At 37.3% G+C, this 25,922-nt stretch overlaps 1 protein-coding gene across 1 annotated transcript in view; it reads left to right on the top strand.

Annotated features, from left to right (window-relative positions):
* The window catches only part of GRIK1 (glutamate ionotropic receptor kainate type subunit 1), a 411,839-nt gene that overhangs the window by 300,025 nt on the left and 85,892 nt on the right, over window positions 1-25,922 (top strand). The gene's annotated exons all lie outside the window — the stretch shown is intronic.

The following is a 25,922-nucleotide window of genomic DNA, read 5'->3' as shown; positions in this document are numbered from 1 at the left end:
TAGTGTTAGCTCCCTGGGCATTCGCTGAAGAAATACATATTAGAAGATTATAAACTCCCACTTAACAAGCATTTATGGGACTCCATTCTATAAGTAACACTGTATCGGCACTCTAGGAGATAGCACTCCCAAATTAAAAGATGTACCTGCTGCTGTCTACTAGTATGAATTCTACATAGTGAGGAATTGCCGAGACCAGCTCAGCAGGATGGGGCTGAAGAAAGGGTGCAGTGAAACTTAAGGAAAAAAGTTAACATAAAACAAGACACAGACATTTATCTTAAGTAAAGGTGGGAACCGGGGGACTCAAGGCCTCAGGGACCAAGAGCACCGCCTTAAGAAACCACACTGCTTTTATTGTGTTCTTTAGGATGGAGTCAAGTGAGAAGGGGATTGTAGGTGCAGGATATAGGTTTTTTTAAGTTATTTTAAAAGTCACATAGCTGGTTACTGATTAAGCTTTTACTCTGACCTTTAGGCATTTAACAATCATTAGCATTTGAGGAAGCTTAGTGTCAGCTATCTATGCATAGCATCTACAGAATCACCATTGTGCTTCTGCAGATGGCTTGCCTATCTGCAGCAACCCGGGTGCCTAGGTTTGCACCTCAGTTCTCCTTGCTAATGCATATCCTGCTAAGGACCCCTCATATACCCTTTGGGGCCATGAGGCTCCTCATTCTTTTATTCTTAAGAGGACGTATTGTGCTGTGCAAATGGCGTGCCAATCTGCACAGGTCATACCTAGACCAATGCATTAAGTCCTCATTCAGCTGACCCTATGAATAACTTATGGCTTTAGGTCTTTGTTCTTAAGCTTAAGTCATTTACCAGCACTGCGACTGTTTTCCAAGCAGGAAGATGGGGTCAAGTAAAGCAGGACAAGACGGAGTTTTCAGCAAAGAGGCTAAGAAAATATCGTAGAAACAGGTCTCATGACATCAGGAATGGCAGGCAGCATCTGAAGCTTTCATTTAAACCTAGCTCTTCAACAGGAAAGGCAGGGTGGTTAAGGATCTGGGCCCTGAGCCCCTATGCCACCTCTCGTGTGTTCTTCCTCCTTCTCAGAAATTACGGAACACTATTGTGGCTCCCTGAATTGCCATAGGCTTCCATCTATATTCTCCTGCCTCTGACTGAAGGGCCTCCTCTGGGTCATCCTTTGTGACCTAATTCTAGCACTAGCCTCTGTCTATCAACCTTGAGCTACAAATTCAGCACCCCCCTATTACAGCTGTTGTTAGACCACCGTATTTGTTAGCATATCTATCTGCAATCTGTGCTTTTCCAGTCTTGATTCCCCAGTTCTTGCACAGTGCTGAGTATAGAATAAGCATCCAATAAACAGATGCCACACAAGTAGATGAATGGATATGTAAACAAGTGAACAGCAAGGAACTGAAGAACTTACACAGCCTATGAGCAAGTACTGTAGGTCACACTCAGTACATGAATATCATATCCATAATTCAATAAGGCAGAAACCAGAACCCAGGCTAGACATGTCTCCTGAGGTCATAGGTTCTAGTGAGTGGAGCAAGAGGCTCAGGAATAAACCATCTTATTTAACTTTGAACTGGCAGTGCAGACCCTGAGATTTTATCAGTTTGCACTCTGAGTAAACCTAGTCATTTAGCCTTTTTTTCCTCAGTTCCCTCTTCTATAAATTGGGAATTAAGGAGTTGCCATTGTAGCTCAGCAGAAACAAATCTGATTGGCATCCATGAGAACACAGGTTCGATCCCTGGTCTTGCTTAGTGGGCTAAAGATCCGGCGTTGCCATGAGCTGCGATGAAGTCACAGACACGGCTCAGATCTGGCGTTGCTGTGGCTGTGGTGTAGACCAGCAGCTAGAGCTCCGATTCGACCCCTAGCCTGGGAACCTCCATATGCCACAGGCATGGCCCTAAAAAGACAAAATAAATACATACATAAATAGGTGATTAAAATGTACACTTCATATGCTTTAAGGATTACATTTAATATATGTGTGGCCCAGAAAAAATGTCTGGCAGAGAGTGTTACACAAGACAGCGTAGCTAGCATTAAATGGAAGGTGCTTGTCAAAATGCATATCATCTAAGGTGGTTGTCCGGAAGAAATAAGGCAACACGTGTAAAACCTTAAGCATGTTGCCTATCATATGTAAGTAATGCATTCTTGCTATTGTTATTTGGCATCATCATTGTTATGACTAGAGCCCAAGAGGAAGTGGTAGGGCTTGTAAAAGGGAGGACAGGACCTGGCAGTGAAAAATCAAGAGTTCAGTGGAGACAGGCATGCTGCACACGAGAGGCCAGGTGCAATGACACCAGGGAATGCAGGAGCTTCCCATCACCAAGGATACACGAGTGTTTAGGAGGGACCTGAAGACATTATTAGGTAGAAATCAGCTGGGATGAGCTAACAGAAAACCCTGGCCAACCACATCTTGGGTCAGTCTAGGAAATGATAGCTGAATATGGGGGCTGAGGAAGCTGAAATATTTCCTGCCTATGGCCAGAATTACTCCCAACCCAGAGGAAGTTCCAGCAGGCCATGGAGAAATCAGTGTGAACAAAGGAAGAAGAAGCAAGTACATCCGATCATCTGGGAAGAAGAGAGTCTGTAATTGCAGGTGCTGGGAAGAGAAGTTAACCAGGCATTCACAAAGTGAATCAGATTTCAGGTTAAATCAGTGGTTCTTAACTATTTTCTGGGCTACGGACCCTGTATTAAAACAGATTTGAACCACGTATCCATTATTCCCACAAAAGGCACTTGTTGGCAATGTGTTTGCAATCTCAGGGCCCTTACAAACATGCTGCATTCCCTGAAACTCACGTTAAGAGTGTCCGAACTGGATATTGAGGGCAGACTTGGGTTGAAAGGGCATTCTGGTAGGGCAAACAGCAGAAGTATAAATGAAACATATTAAGTTCTCTTGGGCTCTGATAGAGTGGTCTTGTGAAGAAGAGATAAGCAATGAGTTTACACAAATATGGAAAAAGAGCTGGTGGAAATTGCCTGCTGAAAAATTCAAATTTCATTGACAATTGATAAGAAGTCACAGTTCTTAAAGTAGAGACAAAACGATACTGCAGAGAGTTTATATTGTTAGCTATGTGTAAGGTTGATTTAAACATAAACCCACAATGATTATTGAGAGATCTTAGACATGGTGCAGAAGTAAGCATCACAGAGTTCCCACTGTGGCTCAGCAGGTTATAAACTTGACTAGTATCCATGAGGACTAGTTAAGGAGGTTCAACCCCTGGCCTCACCTAGTGGGTTAAGGATCCAGTGTTGCCATGAGCTATGGTGTAGGTTGCGGATGCGGCTTGGATGTGGTGTTGCTATGGCTGTGGTGTAGGCCAGCAGCTGCATCTCTGATTCAAACCCTAGCCTGGGAACTTCCATATGCCACAGGTGTGGCCCTAAACAAAACAAAACAAAACAAAACAAAAAACTCTTGTTGAACTGAATCCAGGAAGCTAAAATCTTGCAAACTTCTAATAAATTTTGCTGTACTGATACTTAATTTTAAACTCTATAAATAGTTCCTAATAGATCAGGTCCAAAAAAATTTACTATGTAGGAGTGAAACATTATTTCCAAATGCCAAAGTATATGGGGTATCACTCAGAGCTATGTAAAATACGGGCAGCTTTGTGCCCGTGTTTTGTTGTGAAAATATAATTTATTGATTTATTTTGATGGAGTGAAGATTAAAAATCTGAATACATAAATAAGATATTCAAATTCAAGCTTTTAAAAATGAAAGAGTGAAAGATAAAATTCTCCACAGAGGCACCTATATTTACTTTGATATTTCTTTGGACTTTTACTTACTATGTCAGTATTGAATCTTTTTTTTTTTTTTTAATGGGATTAAGGTGAAAAATTACAGGGTGGAAAAAAGTCCCTGGAGAAACATAAGCTTTGACATGATTTTATCCTACTGTGGCTCCACTAAGTAACACTTCCCATTACTGAATGCCATTTGATTTTGATTGCCAGGACAAGCTGTCCCTTGGATTAATTAGATGACATTGGATCTGGCAGCAAACTCAGTCAAATTTCTACTCTTCGGAAAAACGTTCGCTTATATTTCTCATTTTATACCTATCGAAAATGACCTGCATTCTGGCTCCTAGCTTGCACTGTGTGCATGAAAACCATTCAGCCCAGCATCCTTTCACATTTAGGATATTTAGACCTAAAGGAAGCATGAATTCTTCAGGTCCTTTGCTTCAGTTCTCTGTACAGGTCTGAACAGAGAAATGAAGTCAGCTACTAAATGTTCAAAGCTTATGGTTTGACCAATTATATGCATTGTCTTATTTATAACTAACATGCTGAGATAAATGTCCCTAAAATATTCCATCCAGTGGGAGTCCTGTTGTGGCTCAGCAGTTAATGAACCCAACTAGCATCCATGAAGACATGGGTTAGATCCCTGGCCTCGCTCAGTGAGTTAAGGATCCAGCATTGTCATGAGCTATGGTATAGGTCACAGATGTGGCTCAGATCCTGCATTGTTGTAGCTCTGGTATAGGCCTGCAGCTACAGCTCCTATTCGTCCCCTAGTCTGGGAACCTCCATCCATATACTGTGGTTGTGGCCCTGAAAAGACAAAAAATAAATAAATAAAATATTCAAGCAGTGGCTGGGTGAAAAGTCACCTGCCAGAAGTGTTTAAAGGGGATATCAGCATAGGATGGGAGGTTCTGCTTGGTTTACATGATTCTATATAACAGTTTTACTTATGAGATAGATTCTAAGACCCATGCTTATTATCATCCTCCTCCCATTCAGCTACTAATGTCCCAGCTCTGCAATGTTGATTTAAGAAATTTGCTTTCTATGCCATAATATATCATGTATGTGTGTACATGTGTATATGTATACATGCACATACGTGTTTAATTTACTTGAATGAGTAGCATTTCATAGATAAATATGCATATATATGTATATGTTTGTGTGCAATACATGTATATATACGTGTGTATGTATACGCGTGTGTGTATAGGGATGTGTGAGTATGTAGTTGTGTGTATGGAGCTATATATATGTACATATATTGTGTGTGTACCTACATATATCTGTGTGCCTGTGTATTTCATTCAGCACTTTGCTTTTCCAATCAATCTTACTTAAGATTGGGAATATATCTAAGTTGATGCGTATTTACTATTTATCCAGTTTATTCATTTTCATTGAAATATACTATTCTGTCATTCATTCACCAAAAAATATCTACTGAATACTTAGTATGTAGTAGCCATTATTCTAGACACCAAGAATACAACAGTAAGCAAAACAAGCCCTTGTTCTCATGGAACTGATACTCGGCTAGGAAATCAGCATATATAAAAGCAATATTGTACTTTAGATGATGACAAGGATTATCAGAAAAGAAAATTTCAGAAGACTGTAGAGTGTGCAGGGGTCCTTGAATAGAGAAATGGGCATTGCTGTATTACACAGAGTAGTTAGAAGATACTTCACAGATAATGTGAAACTTGAGTAAAGTCCTAAAAGAAAAGAGGGAGCAGAACATTAAAATATTAAGAGAGTAAAGAAGCCAAGCAGATGAACAGCTCATGCATTAAATATACTTCGAGGTACTAATCCATTTGCCCAGGAATGGATATTTTGTCTGCTTCTTTTTCTTTTGCACAACCAAAAGATGCTGTGATGAACATCTAAGTAACAATCTCTTATGCTCATATGCAAGATGTGTTCTAGAGCAGCACTGCTCAATAAAAATATTATGTGTCACACATATGTTAGATTTTCTAGTAGCCACATTAAAACTTCAAAATAAACACATGCACTTATTTTTAATATGCATATTACTTAATCCAGTATATCCAAAATATTATCACTTCAACATGTCATAGTATAAAAATTATTTAACTTTTTATGTCTTTTAACATAATTTGTATTTTAAACTTAGCGGTCTCAATTTATACTAGCCATATTTTAAGTGCACAATAAACTTGACGACTAAATAAATAAATGTCTCCACCGACAGGTCATTAGGGAAAGAGATTAATTTAACCCATGTGGAATCCACATTTTTGTCTTCACAGACAAAGACCATGTTGATTAGCTATAATAAGTATATACTTACCTAAGACAAAATTTAATTAATATGACCAAAGTAATTTAAGCAATTCTAGACAGAATGATTTGATTTCCAGATTTAATTGACCACGTTATCTAGATAATTAGACAAGCACCCTATTCCCACCCACTTCACACCCAGTGGGTCTCAGACTTGTGGTCCTACCCATTTAGTTGATTTGCAATTAAAGAAGCTAACTTATTCCATTTTGGGAAAAAAATGCCCATAATATGAACCAGTGCCAAAGGAACTTAGTTTATGAAAAAAGAAAATCCAGGTGCATATTCTAAAATAGATCCTTAGAAAATAAAAAACAGTTTTCCCAAAGTTAATGGCAAAGATATAGTTAAAGTCAGCAGATTTCAAGTTGGGAATCAAATATTGGCAAGAAAAGCCATTATATTTTTAAATTATGCAGTGATCCATGCAAGCTGTTATTGCAAGATAATGGGTTATAAACAACACACATAATAGTTAAAATAATTATATATTGAACAGATGAGAATATGATAAATGCGTCATTTCATTTCCTGAAATAGCTGACATCTAAAGAAGTTATGTGGTCTAAAGGTTATGTTTATCAGTTCTTCTTTTGCTTAATGTTTATTTTCATCACCGTTATTATGTATACTTCTGATTTTGTTTTAAATAGCCTTTCTGAGAACTGGCTTAAAATTGTGGGTGACTGGACAGAGATCACATTGCTTAGATGGAGGATGAATTTCAGATGTTTGTCACTGCCTCATACTCTAAGGACCTGAGTAATAGTTGTACAGTTGTACAGTCCATCACTGGCTGTGTTTGTACAATGGATATAGGGTGGGTCTTCTTTAATTAAAAACAAATGAAATAATACCACAATGAACCATGTTTAACTCAGGAGACAGAGCAGCCAGGTTAAGATAAATTTTTGAAGTATATAAAATCCTGTCTCTGTTTTCTTTTCTCTGCACCATCTCCCCCAAGGTACCTGTACCTTTTCATCTTAGTCTTTGTAATTTCATGATAAAATGTTAGCAAAATCAATGTTTGCCAAATTCCTAAACTTGGAAAGCCTTCAAAGTACAAAGAAAAATCTCATTAGAATTGGATTGATTTTAAGAGCTGATTTGTGGAGTGCAAGTAAAATAAATCCCACTGCCTCTCCAATCCCACCACCATAGACACCATGTACTTCAGGAAGTCACATGCTTTCACCTCTTTGACCTCCTGGTTATACAGTCTGCTTGTCCAGATCGTAGGAGGAGAAGAAAGGGAACAGGAAAATAAGATGGGGCACCAAGATTTATTTCTCCTCATTGTAGTCCTATAGCCCTTTTTACGTCTCATGGCCCATAAGAAGACCCTAACTCCCAGGACTTGCTACCTTCCCTTTGCCTTTCTCCTACTACTTAAAAGTGTATAGCGTTGGGAAATGCTACTTTATTCAACTGTACCTTCTATAGATCTTCTAGATAGCTACCAAATACAGGTTTGAAATTCAGAGATAAGTAAAATGTTTCCTGCTATCATGGGGTTGACAATCACTTGGTGAAGAGATGGTTAACTGAATAGTTAACATAATATATAATTACTATGTATAAATACATAGTTGGCAAAATACAAATAGTTAAGATAATAGTTAACATAATACAACACCTAAAAAAGTACAGAGACCATAACCATATTTTCCCTCTTAAAAGATTTGCACCCTATCACTCCAAATTTTTCACCCTTTCAATTTGAGCAGCAGCATATTTTGGAGTAACCCCCACCCAACCCCAAAGGCTGCAAAACTTCTGAAATGTGACTGGGTTATCATTTCAATACACAGCATTGGTTTTCAAATACAAATGCTATTTGAATACAAATGGAACCTACTCATCAGGAACTCAGGGCAAAAAGGAGCCTTTTTGCAAAGGGTTGATATTGAAAATGTGCCAGGTAATTCATTTAGTACAGTTGATTGATTATTTTTTAGAATTCCCAGACTAGAAATAGTGTGCTCACCAACACATAAAAAATTAATGTTGCTAAGCATTGATAGAAATCAATAAAATTATGAACAGAGTACATGAATCAATTAACAAAAACATTGCCCCACTAATGAAAATCCTATTGGACATACAAAAAAAAATAAAAAATAAAAAAAAGGAGAGAGGTGATACTTTCTAGCTGTGTTTAGGTCTTCTGAGTATTGACAGCTACAACTCAGTAATCGGTCTAAAGCAGACCGCGTTTAAAGCTAAGTTTCCAAGAATAAAATTTAAATTCAGATTTTTTTAACATAGATCATGAGCACATAGATCAGGAGCACTAGTTTCCTTTGTGAGATTCATGCGTTTGACTCATCAAGTCAATTGCTTTTCATGACTTTGGAGCAGAACAATCCACTTTAAAAAAGAAAGCATAATAGTGTGCATTTTTATGCATGTATAAAAACTCTCCATTGACTATTCCTCATAATGTGTTAATGTGCTGTGTTTCTAGTATATGTACATGTACAAACACACACACACACACATCACTCCACCTGAGACTTTGAATCAAAGAAAAAGGCCAATGTCAACTTCGTCCTATCATTAACGAACTATATGACACTGAGCTAATCACCCTAACCCTTTGCCCAGTGAGTTCAAAGTTCTTTGTCTTGTAAAAGTGGAAGAGAGGTGATCAATGACTTTTTCACTCTCATAGTCTCACCAACTCCCTGCATAGCTTCCTCTGTGCCTCCGTCAGGCAACTCAGGAATTCTGTATGGAGAAGGAAACTCACAACCTGTGGGTAGCCCAGTGGAATAAAGTCTACATAAACTTGGTGGTCAGATTTACCCCACAGAGTTTACCCATTTGGTTATAAGAATTCACCTATTAGCTCAGTGCACAGTTTGGAGCACTAGAATATAAAGTTTCTCTTCTCTGTTAACTGAGTGTTTTTATGTGTTCATCTTGTGGGGAATATAAAGATTACTGTGGTCCCTGCCAGGGAGGTGGGGGAGGATAGCTACAAATGGTCCCCACAGGCCTAGGAGAGAGGCAAGGTGAGGACAGCTTTGAAAAGTGAAAACCAATCACACTGGGAACTCTTTGTTCACTCAAATTGAATTTGCCAGGAGCAAAACAATTACAGGCATGCCATTGAAAGGAAATATGAAGAAGGAAGGAGGAATCTTGCATCCGTGGTGACTTGTAGATGAACCCTGATGAGCCAGGGGTCTTTTTAGTGACCACTGGTAAAGAATCCTCCTCACTGAACTACCCACCTAAGAATGGACAGGGCTGATCCTTCTAGGTGCCAAAGGCTGACTATACTAAGCTCATGCATTCACTGAAAAATTAATGCCCAAGCTTAGTGCCTACTGAAGATGCAGACCCTTTTCGGTTACTCTGAAGTCAAGTGTTAGAGAGCATTCAGAGGCTGAACAGGGAAATAATTATTGAACAAGAGTGATTATGAGCGTACATGTTTTAAATGCTTTATATCGGTTTGGTCATTTGATCTTCATGGCAGTCCAATAAGTGTTATTTTCACTTTATATGAGGAAACTGAGATTTAGCAAGATTGGATAATTGGTCCAAGATTACAAGCTAGTGCATGATCCATCCAGCTAAGCCATGATCAAGCCAATGGTCCCAGTCTGCCTCTCAAATCTAAGATCCCAGGATGGTTAGATAGAGCCTTAATCTCTACCCAGTGGTATCTAGCTAGCATGCCCCCAAACACTATGCTTAATTAATGCATTATGCTTTTATTCATCTTTAAACTATCTCTAACAATCTTGCGGTATTCCAAGCATTCAGCAAAATTCCTCAGAATCCTCTGTGGCATAGCTGTGCTTCATATACCAGGTGTATTTTCATTTTGGATACTATTCTAACACACTTGGGCATCCTCTCCACTGCCGTGCTTTGTTTCTTATTAGCCCTGTGAACCTCACAGCCTCATCTCATAAGACAAGGCTAATCATTCTTACTGCACAGAGTTGGATGAATGAAAGGAAATAACATTTGTGAAAATGTCTAGTATATATGACATGGGATGGAGAGAGTGTTTTCCAAAGATGAGATATTTTATAGCAATGTCTGTATGCTGATTGGAATGACCCAGTCAGAGATGGACAAGTTGATAATGAAAGAAAAAGAGAAACTGCTGGAGCAATGTCATTGTGTAGGTGAGAGGGGACAAGAATGGACAGTTCATTTCTGGTAACAGGAAGCAAGGAGAGAATACAGGCATAGATGCCAGTAGTTAGTTCAGTGGACATGATGGTGGGTATGCATCACTTTCACATTTTCGGTAAGATAGAAAGCAAGACCATCAGCTGAGAGTTAGGGTGAACATTTACGATTCCTTAAAGCAATGAAAAAAGTGGATGTCAGCCACATCATCTATATTTCAGAATTCTTCCAAAGTAGAACCATTTAATAAAAGAACAAATACTAACACATACCATTTATCAAGATTGCTCTGAAACATTTATTCTACAATCAGTCCTGAGAAAGATGTACTAAAGGCTGGGAATTGCAACAAGAACTGTACCCATAAACAGAGGAGACCTTGTCCCTGACTTCAAGAAGAGCAGATTCCAGTATAAAGATAGACATAAAAGCAAGTGCATGCCTTAGTCTGGCCAGAGTTATAGCCTAGAGGCATCTTTAAGGTACAGAGGTGGTCACAGGGCAATAGTGTTTTTCCAACTGAGTTGCTTTAAAAGCCTTCTCAGAGGAAATGAGGGTCGGCCTCACCTTTAGAGAATGAGTTGTGGCAGGCAGCGAGGTGGGGAAGGGCATTCTGTGCCTGGAGACTGGTTGGTAGCTGAGAATGCATTGTGGTAGGAGGTCAAATAGTAGATGAAGAGCCGAAACCAATTCACAAAGGACCTTCTATGCTGTGCTGATGATGCCAAGTAATTCTATAGGCTCGAGGTTCTCAAAATGTAGTGCACACCAGAGTTACTGGAAGAAATTGCAAAATAAATAAACAACTACTTCCCACATTCCACCTCCAGAGACTTAGGAAAACTCTTATGCCGGCTTGAGAGAGACTGCATTTGATGCATTTGATGCAACTCTAAGATGAAGTTGAGTTATGTCACCCAACCTCTAGCCTGTGTCTTGTATAACTGGTCACTAACCAATGATGTGAGATATATCCATGCTTTTTACATGGTGCCATTATTCAGAAGTAACTGTCATCAGTGTTCACTACAGCAAAGAGACTAAAAGAGACCTTAGTAGACCAAAGCCAAAATAAGCATGGCCTCTTGCCCTCCAGTTGTCAGATCTAAGTGAAGATCTGACAGAACAACATAGAACAGCCATGAACTCATGCTGAGGAAAAAGAAGTAGGAGGAAGGAAAGAAGAAAGCCCCGCATCCAACCTTTCTTTTTCCCTAATTTTTGGAACAGCAGGAAACGTGGGGATGTGAGGAAAGGCGTGGGTTGTGCAGAGGAAGAGGGCAGGCCCTAGCATCTTTTCACCTTTTCTTCCCCTTCCTACCCAGGCCAAATAGTAAGTTCAGCCCACGGCCAGGGCTTTAGTTGTCGACAGTATTGAAATTACAAACCAGTGATTTCAACGTCAAGCTAATTATCACTGGGAAATAATATGTGAATACTGACTCCCTTTGTGTGCAGCCTGTAAAAGAACACGCAGAGAAAAGGGTGAAAATGTTCATTGTTGGCTTTTATGTAAATTGGTGATCCTAAGGTTTGCCTTGGAAAGTCAGGTTTAGATAATAAATAACTATGCTAATAACTAGAACTGACCTTTTGGGTATAAATGTTAAAGTTGTTTTTTTTTTTTTCACTTGTTCCTTCCTTTTATTGATTCCATGGTGAAGACAGCTTTAAAGTTGATGTGACATGATAAATAACAGTAAAGGCAAAAAAATAAAAAATAAAAAAAAGGAGTTTCCGTTGTGGCTCAGTGGTTAATGAATCCGACTAGGAACCATGAGGTTGCTGGTTCAATCCCTGGCCTTGCTTAGTGAGTTAAGGATCCGGCATTGCCATGAGCTGTGGTGTAAGTTGCAGACGCAGCTCGGATCCTGTGTTGCTGTGGCTGTAGTGTAGACAGGTAGCTACAGTTCTGATTAGACCCCTAGCCTGGGAACCTCCACATGCTGAGGGAGCAGCCCTAGAAAAGCCGAAAAGCAAAAAAAAAAAAAAAAATGGCAATGTCTTTTAAGGAAAACTTAAAAAAAAAAAAACATTCTAAATATCCTACAGCCTTTTAAAGTAAATATTCTGAACCAAAGTCAGACAGGTTGGTAGCAGCAACATCTAATTATCCAAATAATCTAAACTTACTCAAATAATTTAGTCATGATTTATGACCAAAAAAATAGAAGAATCTAATCAAAGGGTGACAATATTTGTGATGAAAATTCTTCTGAGGCGAGGAACAGAGAAATAAACATTTTTTTCTGAATTAGTATAGGTGACAACTGTGGTCACTGTCAAATCTTTTAAAAGACAATCCCAACAATTGCAAGGGATTTTGTTTTAAAGAAATAATGAAGATTTGTAAATGTGACAAATTATTGATCGAATTCTGAACCATGACTAAGTTTACCCCATTTAACAATTTACACGTTTTCTTTTCATCTTGCTGTTATTAGAAATAGAACCGGAGTATCTTTACATAAAGCAATGCATCTAGCCAAGAATTGCAATTACCCTCACAGCTCTCACATTTTATCAACAAGATCTGCCAACAAAACATTTTGAAAATAAAGATAATAAATAAAATTCTCTCTGTGAAACATTGCCTGAGCATTAGACAATTATTCTGCATATGTTTAGCTTGATAGAATTCATGCTTCAGACTTTTGTGCATAATATGTTCATAATTACACAGGGTTAGACTTACCAACCAAATTATCAAGTGCTTTTTATTCATTCTGTTTTTATTATTTAAGATAAGAATTTTTAAAGTAATCATAGCTTATGAAAAACTCAACTCCAACAACTTTTACTCTCTGATGAGATTAATAGTTATTAGTGAAATAAATGTATTTTAATCATTTTTAGACTGACATTATAAATTGAGGAATTGAACATAAAAGGAAGGAGAAGTAAAGGAAGATGAGAGAATAAAAAAGAAGAAGAACAATCTTGGAAATGAGACAACCTAAATTAAGCTTGGACTCCCCATTAACTAACGATTCTATCTTGACCTAGCTGAGACTCAGTTTCCTGTGGATAGTAAAGGAAATAAAACTACCTACCTTGCAGAGTCTTGATCTTGATGAAAGGAGACAACAGCAACTAATACGCAGTCAGTATACTTTCTGTTAGGTCATAAAGGTAGTCAATATGCTTTCCATTGTTAACTTGTTTAACAGGTTTCCATGTTAGCTCGAAGACATTGTCGTGATTTTTATTTTATTTATTTATTCATTTTGCTTTTAGAGCCGCATACATGGCATATGAAAATTCCCAGGCTAGGGGTCAAATCAAAGCTACAGCTGCTGGCCTACACCACAGCCACAGCAACACCAGAACCAAGTCACGTTTGCAACCTACACCATAGCTCACGGCAACACTGGATCCCTGACCCACTGAGCGAGGCCAGGGATGGAACCTGCATCCTCACAGATACTGGTCGGATTTGTTTCTGAGGCGCCACAACGGAACTCCAAAGATTTTATCAGTATTAATGAGAATGACCAACTAAATGGTAGCAATCTTTCCAGTTTTAAAGAAAATTTTAGTAAATTACAGATTAACATAAATTGTAGTAAATGTCGGTTCCCCTGGAAGCACAGCCTAAGATGGAGACCCTGTATGATTTATGGAGACAGTGTTCTCAGGAGAGATCAGTAATGGAGTGAGGGAAGGTGGGTAGGACAGAGAAAGAAACCAAGAGAAATCTAGCTTCAGCCTTATCCCACAAGGAGACTTTTGGAACATGAATTTCACCCAGCATACATGGGCCCCTGGGAGTCTAACACACTCCAATGTTACTCATGCATTGGTTATAGGCCACCAGCCTCCTGGGAATACAGGGCATAGCTCCCAAGTATTTCCAAGATAGTGGGACCCTCTAGGCCGAGGGCAACCACACTCCCTGTAGCAAGACCCCAGGGGAATTGAGTATGCTGCCAATCACAATGGCCACAGGTAGGAGGCGAAAGACTGATTTTGATCACATAGATTTTATTCTAAATTATGCACTTCAACATAGACAACTTAATACATGACAATTCAGTCTTAAAAAACCAAATGCAAGAACAAATTCACTTTTAAGAAAAGTTAACTATAGGCTTCTTTGAACAGAACGCATTCTTAGAACATCACACAGTGAATAGATGTGATTTCCCTATAAATTTTAGAAATTTGATCATCCGTGAACTCTCCAGCACTATGCTCTTATGAATCCATCAAGTGAGCAGTGTTGCAGCTATATTGTGGACACTAAATATTATTCATCCAGGAATTAGAATACCTTATGTATATATCTGTCAAATCAACAAGTTGTACACCTTGTAATTTTCAGTTGTCATATTAGTCCTCAAAAACTTTAACAAATAAAATATATTGAAACACATAACTTAGAATTTTTTTAGTTACATAAATAAAGAACATTTTGCAAATTTAAAAAAAAAAATAGGATGCCTTGACTAATATCATGAGGCCACACTTACTGAGAAAATAATAATTAAACACTGGAACTGTCCTATAATTGAGGTGAACAACTATCCTGGTTTGCCTAGAACCGAAGGTGTCCCCTGGACATGAGACTTTCAGTTTAAAAGCCAGATAGTCCTGAGCAAACTGAAACTGATTGGCCATCCTACTTGAAATTTATAGCAAGAAGATTTCTTATAACTGTGAATTCAGAAATTAGTGTATTTGGGGAGTTTCTATTGTGGCATAGTGGAAACGAATCTGACTAGTATCCTTGAGGATGCTCATGAAGATGCTGGTTTGATTCCTGGCCTCATTCAGCGGGTTAAGGATCTGGTGTTGCCGTGAGCTGTGATGCAGGTTGAAGACATGGCTCGCGTTGCTACGCCTGTGTAGGCTGGCAACTGTAGCTCTGATTTGCCCCCTAGTCTGGGAACCTCCATATGCCATGGGTGCAGCCCTACAAAGTCAAAAAAAAAAAAAAAAAAAAAAAGAAAGGAAGAAAGAAAGGAAGGGAGGGAGGGAAGAAGGTAATAGTGTATTTGGTTCTTTAGTGTGGGATTATATAGATACATAATTTGCTCTCTACATTTTTTTTTCTCTTTTGCCAGGAGATACATCTTTTTTTTCTACCAGTTTTATTGGCATATAGTTGACATACAACACTGTATATGTTTGTGTACCACATAATGACTTGACTAACATACATCATGAAGTCGTTATTGTAGTAAGTTTAACGAACATTCATCATTTCATATAGATTCTAAATTAAAGAAATAGAAAAAAAATTTGCATGTGTGATGAGAACTCTCAGGATTTGCTCTTTTAACATTCAAGTAGCATACACGGTGTTCATTTTATTTATCACGTTGTACATTTCATCCCTAGTACTTACTCATTTTAAAACCAGAAATTCATAATTTTAGACTCCCTTCATCCAGGTCTCCGTCCCCCTACACCCTCACCTCTGTTAACCACAAATCTGATTTCTTTTTCTATAAGATATCTTTGTTTGCTTTTTGGTTTTTGTTGAAGGATAGCTGATTTACAATGTTGTGTTCATTTCCAGTGTACAGCAAAATGATTCGGTTTCAGATTGTTTTCCATTATATGTTATTGCAAGATACTGAATATACTTCCCTGTGCTATGCAGTATGTCCTTGTTGTTCATCTATTCTATATATAGTAGAGCCTAGCTGTTAATCCAAAACGCCTAATTTATCCCTCCTGTCCCCTTTCCCTTTTGGTAACCATAAGTTTTTTTCATTCATTGTTGAAGTGTAATTGACCTACAACACAATGTTTGTTTCTTTTACACGATATAGTGGTTTGGCATTCCTATACATTTCAAAATGGTCACCACAATAAATCTAGTTATAATATGTCACTACACAAAGGTATTGCATAGTGACTATATTGCCCACAGTGTACAATTTATACTTATGACTAATTTATTTTGCAACTTAAGTTCATACCTATTAATCTTCCTCAACTCTTTCTTTCTTCCCTCTACCCCTCTTCCCTCTCACAACCAGTTCTTTGTTTTATGTATCTATAACTGTTTCTGTTTTGTTATATTTGTTTATTTTGTTTTGGTTTTTTTGGATTCAACATATAAGTGAAATCATAGGGTATTTGTTTTTCTCTGGCATATTCCACAATATGTTATACCATCTAAGTCCATCCATGTTGTCGCAAGGGGCAAGATTTCATTCTTTCTTTAGGGCCGAGTAGTATTCTATTCTCTTCAATGTATATATTAGGCACCTAGGTTGCTTCCATATCTTGGCTATAGTAAATAATATTGCAATTAACATACAGTAGTTTTACTTTTAACTTTTTGAGGAATCTCCATAGTATTTTACATGGTGGCCACACTAATTTACATTCCCACCAACAGTGCGTAAGGATTCCCTTTACTCTACATCCTTGTCAATACTTATTATTTGCAGTTTTTTTGATGATAGTCATTCTGACAGTGAGATGATGGCCATTCTTACAAGTGTGATGTAATATCTCATCATGCTTTTGATTTGCATTTCCTTAACGACTAGTGATGTTAAGCATCTTTTCATGTGCCCGTTGGCCATCTGTCCATCTTCTTTGGAAAAATGTCTCTTCAGATCCCCTGCCCATTGATTAAATCAATTTTTTTTGATGTTGAGTCATATTGAGTTCTTTGTATATTTTGGATAGTAATCTCTTATTGGACATGTCATTTGCAAATATTTTCTCCTTTCAGTACATGGCCTTTTTGTTTTGTTGATAATTTCCTTCACTGTGCAAAAGTTTTTTAGTTCAATAGAGTTCAACTTATTTGTTTTTGTTTTCCCTGCCTAAGAAGACATGTTTACAAAATATTACTAAGACAAATACCAAAGAGCTTACTGCTTATGTTTTCTTCTATAAGTTTTATGGTTCCAGATTTTACTTTGAAATTTTTCATCAATATTGATTTTTTTTGTATGCATGGTGTGAGTGAGTAGTCCAGTTTTATTCCTCTGCATGTGAGTTGCTGTTTTTCCCAAAACCATTTATTGAAGAGGCCGTCTCATCTGTATTGTATATTTTTGTCTCCTTTGTCAAAATTAATTGCCCATGAAGGTGCAGGCTCTTTGTGGGCTCTATATTCTGTTTTATTGATCTAAGTGTCTGTTTTTGTATTAGTACCATACTGTTTTGATAACTGGACCTTTTGTAGTATAGTTTAAAACCAAAACATTTGATACCTCCAGCTTTGTTCTTTCTCAGAATGGTTTTGGCTATCCAGGGTCTTTGTGTTCTTATACAAATTTTAAAGTTTGCTGGAGGCCAGCTCTGGCGGCCAGGGGCATGCACTTCCCAATCGGAGAGGGATGCGGCATTGGCGAATGTACAATCACGGAGACAGCCTCTTTGTCCCTTCTTTCAGGGCGCTGGACTGCTCAAATTTTATTGGCAACAGTGGTTGATTATATAGGCAGCTTTTTGCTATAGATGACAGCACAGTGTTAAAAGAACATTGGTCAACTATTATATGGTATAGCAGCCATACATCATGTTTTAAGATCTTTGTTTTAACTAAACTTAGTGGGTACAATTTAGGGGCAATTAGGTACAATACATCATGTTTAAAGATCTCTATCTTAACTAAACTTGGTGAGTACAATTTAGGGGCAATTAGGTACAATACATCATGTTTAAAGATCTCTATCTTAACTAAACTTAGTGAGTACAATTTAAGGGCAATTAGGTACAATACCTCATGGAAAGGAGGAGACAGTACAAATCATCCCATGGCCAGCCAGTCTTTACAATTTGAAGAGTTCACAGACACAAGAATTTGGCATTTACAAATCTTGTTTTTAGACTGGTGCTTATCTTTAAAGCGTTATGGCAGGGAGACAGTGTAAGAAAATATAAACCAACTTAACTAGATATCACTTAAAAGCTTCTATAACTCATAGCTAGGTGTCTTTTGGTCAAGAATAATATGTCTAACTTCTATGAACCTCATTAAAATCCTAACTCTAAAATTTACTGTGTAACTAATTAATAGATAAACACTATGTTTTAACTAAGTTGGATTTAAATAGGGGAAAGTCCTTCAGGATGAAAGTCTTATTATACTATTGTTGCAATTTTGTTAAGTCACAAATCACCACAGGACAATAAGGATGGGAAATAAGAATAATAAGTAAATAATCAGGAAAGACTGAGAAAAACTGAATAACAAATAAAACAGCAGGAAAGACTAGGTAACCCGAGAAATAATCCATGTTCTTCAGTGCAAACATGGAAATTGCTTTCCCAGGAAAGCCTTAATTCTTCCCCATCAACATCAAAGTGAGAGCTGTGTACCTGAGGCCTGCCCTCGGCTTGTACCATGCAGGCAGGCTTTCATCCGGACCAGAGGCCCACCTTCAGCATGTACCATTCAGGTGGGCTTTTTTCCTGACCAAAAGCCCACCTTCGGCCTGTACCATTCAGGTGGGCTCCCTTTCTTGGTTAAGAACCTGCCTTCAGGTTTTTCTGCCATCAGGCAAGGTCCTTTTTTGAGTCCCTGCGTTTTCTCGGCTCCCCGCAAAAGTTATTTGTCCTAGTTCTGTGAAAAATGCCATTGATATTTTGATAGGGATTGCACTGAATCTGTAGATTGCTTTAGCTAGTATATCATTTTGATAATATTAATTCTTCCAATCCATGAACATTGTGTATTTCCATTTGTTTGTGTTGTCATCGATTTCATTAGTATCTGATAAATTCCAACCACAGGTCTTTCACCAGCTTATGAAAGGTAGGTTTATTCTTAGGTATTTTATTCTAATTGTATAATTGTAAATGGGATTGCTTTCTTAATTTCTCTCTCTGATAGTTTGTTGTTAGTGTATAGAAATGCATCAGATTTCTGAATACTAATTTTGTACCCTGCAAATTTACCAATTCATTGATGAGCTGTAGTAGTTTTTGGTGATGTGTTTAGGATTTTCCATGTAGAGTATCATGTCATGTGCAAATAGTAACAGTTTTACTTCTTCCTTTCCAATTTGTATTTCTTTTTATTCTCTGATTGCTCTGGCTAGCAAATTCCAATACTATGTTGAATGAAAATTACAAGAGTGGGAATCCTTGTCTTATTCTTTATTTTAGAGAAAATCCTTTCAGCTTTTTACTATTATGATGTTACCTGTAGGTTCATCATATATGGCCTTTATTATGTTGAGATGTGTTCCCTCCATACTCACTTTGTGGAAATTTTTTGTAATAAATTAATGTTGAATTTTATCAAAAGCTTTTTCTTCATCTATTGAGATGGTCATATGATTTTTATTCTTCAGTTTGTTAATATGGTGCACATGTTTATTGATCTGCAGATATTACACCATTCTTGCATTCCTGGAATAAATCTTACTTGATCATGGTGCATGATCCTTTTAATGCATTATTGAATTCAATTTGCTAATGTTTTGTTGATGATTTTTGCATCTATGTTCATCAGTGATAGTGGCCTATAATTTTCTTTTTTTGTTATATCTTTGGTTTTGGTGTCAGAGTGATGCTGGCCTTACAGAATGAGTTTGGAATTGTTCCCTTTTCTGCACACTTTTGGAATAGTTTGAGATGAACAGGTGTTAACTCTTTCCTAAATGTTTGGTAGACCTGTGAAGCAATCAGGTCCTAGACTTTTATTTTGGGGAGGTTTTTATTTCCTGATTCATTTTCATTACTGGTAATCAGTCTGTTCATATTTTGTATTTCATCTTCATTCAATCTTGGGAGAATATAAATTCCTAAGAATTTTCCCATTTCTTCTAGGTTGTCCATTTTATTAGCATATAATTACTTGTGGTAATCTGTTATGATCATTTGAATTTCTCTGTTGTCAATTATAATATCTCATTTTATATTTCTGATTTTATTGGTTTAGCTCTCTCTCTATTTTTCTTGATTATTCTGGCTAAAGGTTTATCTTCTTTTTTAATCTATTCAAAGAAAGAACTCTTAGTTGTGTTGATCTTTTCTATTGTCTTTTTAATATCTATTTTATTTATTTCTGCTCTAGTTTTTATGATATGTTTCCTTCTATTAACTTTGGGTTTTGTTTATTCTTTTTTTCTTTTTCCTTTAGGTGTAAATGTAGGTTATTTATTTGAGCTTTTCTTGTTTTCTGAAGTAGGCTTGTATCTCTATAAACTTCCCTCCTAGGACTTCCTTTGCAGTTGTCTATAGATTTTAGATCATTGTGTTTAATTTTCATCTATCTCCAGATACTTTCTTAAATTTCTTTGATTTTTTTCAGTGAACTATTGGTTGTTTAGCAGCATATTGTTTAGTCTCCATGTGTTTGTGTATTTTGTCTTTTTTTTTTTTACTGTTGATTTCTAGCCTTACATTGTTGTGGTCAGAAAAGGTGCTTAATATGTTTCAATCTTCTTTAATTTGCTGAAACATGTTTTGTGACCTAGCATGTAATCTATCCTGCAGAATGTTCCATGTACCCTTGAAAAAAAATGAGTATTACTGATTTTGTATAGAATGTTCTATATACATTTAGTAAGTCCATTTGGTCTAAAGTGTGTTTAAGATCAGTGTTCCTATATTGATTTTCTGTCTGGATAATATGTCATTGATGTAAGTGGGGTGTTAAAGTCCCCTACTGTTATTGTATTATGTCAATTCCTCTCTTTTTGTCTGTTAATAGTTGCTCTATGTATTTAGGTTCTCCTATGTCAGGTGCATATATAGTCACAATTGTTATATTTTCCTCTTGGATTGATTTCTTAATCACTGTATAATATCTTTCTTTATGTCATGTTACAGTTTTTGTTTTAAAGTCTATTTGTCTGAAATAGGTTTTGATACCGTGCCTTTCTTTTGATTTCCATTTGCATAGGATACTTTTTTCAATCCCCTCACTTTCAGTCTCTGTGTCTTCAGATGTTTAGTAAACCTTGTGGAAGAAGCAGATGGGTTGTATTTCTGTATTATTCAGCCATTCTATGTCTTTTGATTGGAGCATTTAATCAATTTACATTTAAAGTAATTATTGATAGGATATGTGTTTACTGTTTTTTATTGTTTTGGTGTGCTGGTCTGAGCTATGGGCCTTCTGGTGGACAGGGCAGAGTCCTGTGCCCCTTCTACATTTAAAATTTGGAATGAAACAAACAGTAGCAGATTTTAGGTCCTCCTACCTGCCTTTCTCCCCCATACCTCATCCTTGAAATGTTTTTACATGAAGTTTCAACTGCATTCCTACCCACTATCTAATCCTTGAAAAGTTGTTTTTACATGAAGTTTCTAATTACTTTGCAGGGTTTCCGTCAGGTGTCACACTTGTTTTTTTCTTAGGTAGAAAGTAAAATTTCTTACCAGAAATCATTCCTGATTTCTCTTAGTAGATATGTAAGCAAAGCTTTATCTTGATTCAAAAGTAATTTTAATTCATTCTGGTTTTTTCTGTTCATGACTATTACGAGACTAGAATTTTGTCCTCTCAAGCTGGCTTTCTACTTTTTATAACTTAGGAAGGTATGTTATTGACTAAATAAATTTACAATTGGATTTTTCAGTATACCTAAAGCTTGTTATCATGTGAAGCCAAGAGAGAGTATTAGGATTTTAAATGATTTGCTAACTTTCATAGCATTTAAGTAACTTATGCTTAGACTAAAGAAAGAGGTGAACACATGGTTTTATCTCAACTTCACTGTCTTTCCCAAGAATATTGCCAGTTTAAGACCATAGCCTAGGGCCTGGATCATGCTGTGAGAATCCTATTTTATAGCTTTTTCTAATCTAAGGAAAACTGCTAACAACCCTCTGACCTCTGAGTAAAGCCCAAGTAAGATTTATGTTCAGAAAAGACCACACTATCCCCAAAGAATGAAAATAGGTGATGATCTCTCTGGAACAAACCTGATAAAGTGCTTGTCCTCAAAGGCTAGGGCATGTCCTCTATTTCAAGAGAATTTAAAGAAGGGCTGTAATAGAATCAAGTCATCTCTCTCAAAAAATTGCTTGATTGGGTTCCAATTCCTATTTTATTCTCACCTTATAACACTTTCACATATGATACCCTTGTCCCACTAAAACTGCTGCAACCCTTGCATGAAACCACATAGTGATTTACTGTAAGAAAAAATCCACTCAGGACAGAAGTACTGCTACATCTCAGTTAATATCCCAAACTTGAAAACTACAGAGCTGATGCTTGATTTTATCTGCTGACCTACTCAGTATTATTGGGTCCCCTATCCACATACAAGCTAGAATATTTGCAGGTGGACCCTTTGTAAATTAGTTGGCAAATAATTTCCTAACATCACATGCTTTCTGTATATGTTCATACATGCATGTCTTTCCAAGGAGATTTACTTTATAGACAACACAACATCTCTAGGGACACAGATGGAATTCAATCCTTATACTTAATGGAAATCTTTGAGGGGGTAAAAAGAGACATGACCATATCAAGTTGTCCTTTGATGCTTTAAATATGAAGAATATTTTCACCCTTATCCTCACAAGTGTCCTGCAAGGTACATTTTTGTATTCCCACTTGACAAATGAGAAAAATGGAATTCAGTTCATTTGATCAACTTGTTCAACTGGTAAAATGCAGAACAGATTTGACTGTGAGGTTCTGTGATGCCAAAATCCATGCTGCTTCTGTTATACCAAAAATGCCTCCATAAAGAAATATCCATTTGGTATATTTAATTAACAGACTAACAAGTGGCCCAGTAAAAACATTTACATTTTATCAAGCACTAATAATCTGCCCTCAATGAATCAATAGTTAAATGGGAGAGGCAGACAAATAAGCAATTAACCCAATGCATACTTTCATAGAGACAATTACAGAACACTGTGGGGAAACAGGAAGAATTCCTAACTCAGTCTTTGAGGTTTAGGATTTCTTGGAGGAAGGAATATCGAATGTAAAAAAAAAAATTCTTTTTGTCTTTTTAGGGCCACACCTGCAGCATATGGAGGTGCCCAGGCTAGGGGTTGAATCAGAGCTGTAGCTGCCAACCTACATCATAGCCTCAGCAACTTGGGATTCAAGCCACATCTGCGACCTATACCACAGCTCACAGCAATGGTGGAGCCTTAGCCCAGTGAGCGAGACCAGGGATCAAACCCATGTCCTCATGGATACTAGTCATTAACTACTGAGCCATGACAGGAACTCCCAAATGTAAAATCTAAAGGGAAATGAGAGGTTATCAAGATGACCCTGGCATACTAGGTTACCCTAAACTTTTCAGACAGGGTAAATGATAAGCTGAAACTGAGAGGATAATGAATACATGCAAAATTAAGCCCAATGCCAACATACTAAGAAAAGGAATGAAAATTCAAGTGATGGAGTTCCCATTCTGACTTAATGGGTTAAGATCCCAACACTGTGTCCATGACGACGCAGATTCTGTCCCTAGCCTCTGGCATTGCTTTGTAAGCTGTGGTGTAAGTGGCAGATGTGGCTTGCAGTGTTGCTGTGGTATAGGCCTATAGTTGCAGCTCTGATTCAACCCCTAGCCTAGGAATTTCCATATCTGGAGGTGAAGCAATAAAAAGAAAAAAAAAATTCAAGTGATCATGAAGAAATAAAGAAGAAACAGATATTGAATAAAGGTATTCTAAAACAAAGAACTGCAAATTCTCAGACTCTAGACTATGCAATTCTAGCCTCAAAAGATCCTCTGAATGTACTCAGGCTTGGAGTACACAAAGGATACAGGAGGGAATCCATGAGGCACTGGTCCCGGGACCCTCATAGATAACAAAATCCATAAATATTTAATGGTATAGTATATTCATATAACTTTTGCACATCCTCCTATATACTTTAAATCATCTCTAGATTACTTAAAGTACCTAATACAAAGTAAATGCTAAGCAAATAATTGTAAATACAGCATAGAGACTATGTAAATTGTTTCCATTATATGAAAAATTCAAGTTTTGCTTTTTGGAAATTTCCAGAAATTTTTTCTAATATTATTGATCCACAGTTAGTTGAATCTATGGCTGCAGAACCCATGCATATGAAGGACCAACTGGATGTGACTCTGATGCCATACTTCAAGCTTTTGCCAATACATAATTTTTTTAATGCTAAGAAAACACTAATGGCAGATATGAGATGATCTTTTATTCCCTCTGCTCAGTGAATTTACATTAAATGGAAAATAGCAGCCTGTCTTAGTAACTGGAGTGTGACCCCTTTGCAAGTAGCTTTTGACAACATGCCTGTCCAGGAGTATTTCTAAGGCCATTGCCCCAGGATATCTGTGCATTGGGTGGCAGTTGGCTGGAAGCCATGCAGAGGTGAGACCATCAGTACATGGTGCACATCTTTTAAGAGTATCATTTTATGAACTATTTGATTGTATAACTTTTCTCACATCTCTTCCAAAATCAGTCAGGTTTAGTATCAGCTGCTCAAATTTGCCTGGGGCGGGGGGGGGAGGGTACAATGTGGCAAAAACTTAAAGGGAGCCAATGTTGGTGTCACAAATGTCAGAAAAGACAAAGAAACTGATTTTTGGCAACTGTACTCTTGAAGGATGAGGCTTCATACAGTAAAAGAACAAGGTTCACTTGCTGCATTGTCAGTGCCACATGGCAGCTGCACTGCCATTGCTCCTATGCTGCCGTGTTCCCCTCCTCAGGAAGGTGTTTTATGTATATTTAATGCGGTGGTAATAACATTATTAAAAATTAAACCAGAGGTGTACTTTCATTAATATACTTTCAAAGTAGTTTGCTAATTAGAGATCTGGAAAGCCCATCTTTTATAATTGCTTTTTCTTATTTTAAAAGGTTGTATTCAGTGATGGCTGATAGTAAATTTTGCTCCATACCAGTGGAGAGAAGGAAACGAAGCTGATCTAAATGAGAACATGCCCAACCCATTCTAATTAACATGATTCAATTGAACTGTAATGGTATCAAAACAATTGACTTTTACCATTCCAACTTAATTATTCTACAACAGGCAGAGGAATGTATGTGGCTTCCTGCTTAAAGCAATTTTGAAAACGACGTCTTTGAAGTATTTTTTTCTCACTCACATTTTGTGAATATTGTTTTAAAACATCATTAAGTCAAATAACCATAGCCTAATTAAGTCTTTTTTAGTTTTTGTGGCAGTTTCATGAAATGCCATGGGATTTATTTGACTCATTTCTTCACTTGACTGAAAGTTTCTGAGATGCTGAGTGACTCTAAACCCCAGAATCCTCATCCTGAGGAAATAAATTCTGCAAAGTATTTGGGTTGAAATAGTATTGCTTATTGTGATGTTAGAAAAACAGAACTAAAGGACTTACTCAGCAGTTCCGCCAAAATACCATGATATTGCTTTAGGCAAGACCCATTTACTTAGTGCTCTGAAGTGCACCGCCACAAAAGGGTTAGTTAAGAAGTTGTAGATAGGAGTTCCCCTTGTGGCTCAGTGGTAATGAACCTGACTAGTATCCATGAGGATGCGGGTTTGATCTCTGGCCTTGCTCAGTGAATTAAGGATCTGTCATTGCCATGAGCTGCGGTGTATGTCACAGACTCAGCTCCAGATTCTCTGTTGCTGTGGCTGTGATGTAGGCCGCTAGCTACAGCTCCTAATCGACCCCTAGCCTGGGAACTTCTATATGCCATGGGTGTTGCCCTAAAAAAGACAAAAACAAAGAAGTTGTAGATCGAGGAAC

The sequence above is a fragment of the Phacochoerus africanus genome, chromosome 1 (genome assembly GCF_016906955.1).
Source record: "Phacochoerus africanus isolate WHEZ1 chromosome 1, ROS_Pafr_v1, whole genome shotgun sequence".
Classification (NCBI taxonomy): domain Eukaryota; kingdom Metazoa; phylum Chordata; class Mammalia; order Artiodactyla; family Suidae; genus Phacochoerus; species Phacochoerus africanus.
This window is presented reverse-complemented; position numbering and strand designations above follow the sequence as displayed.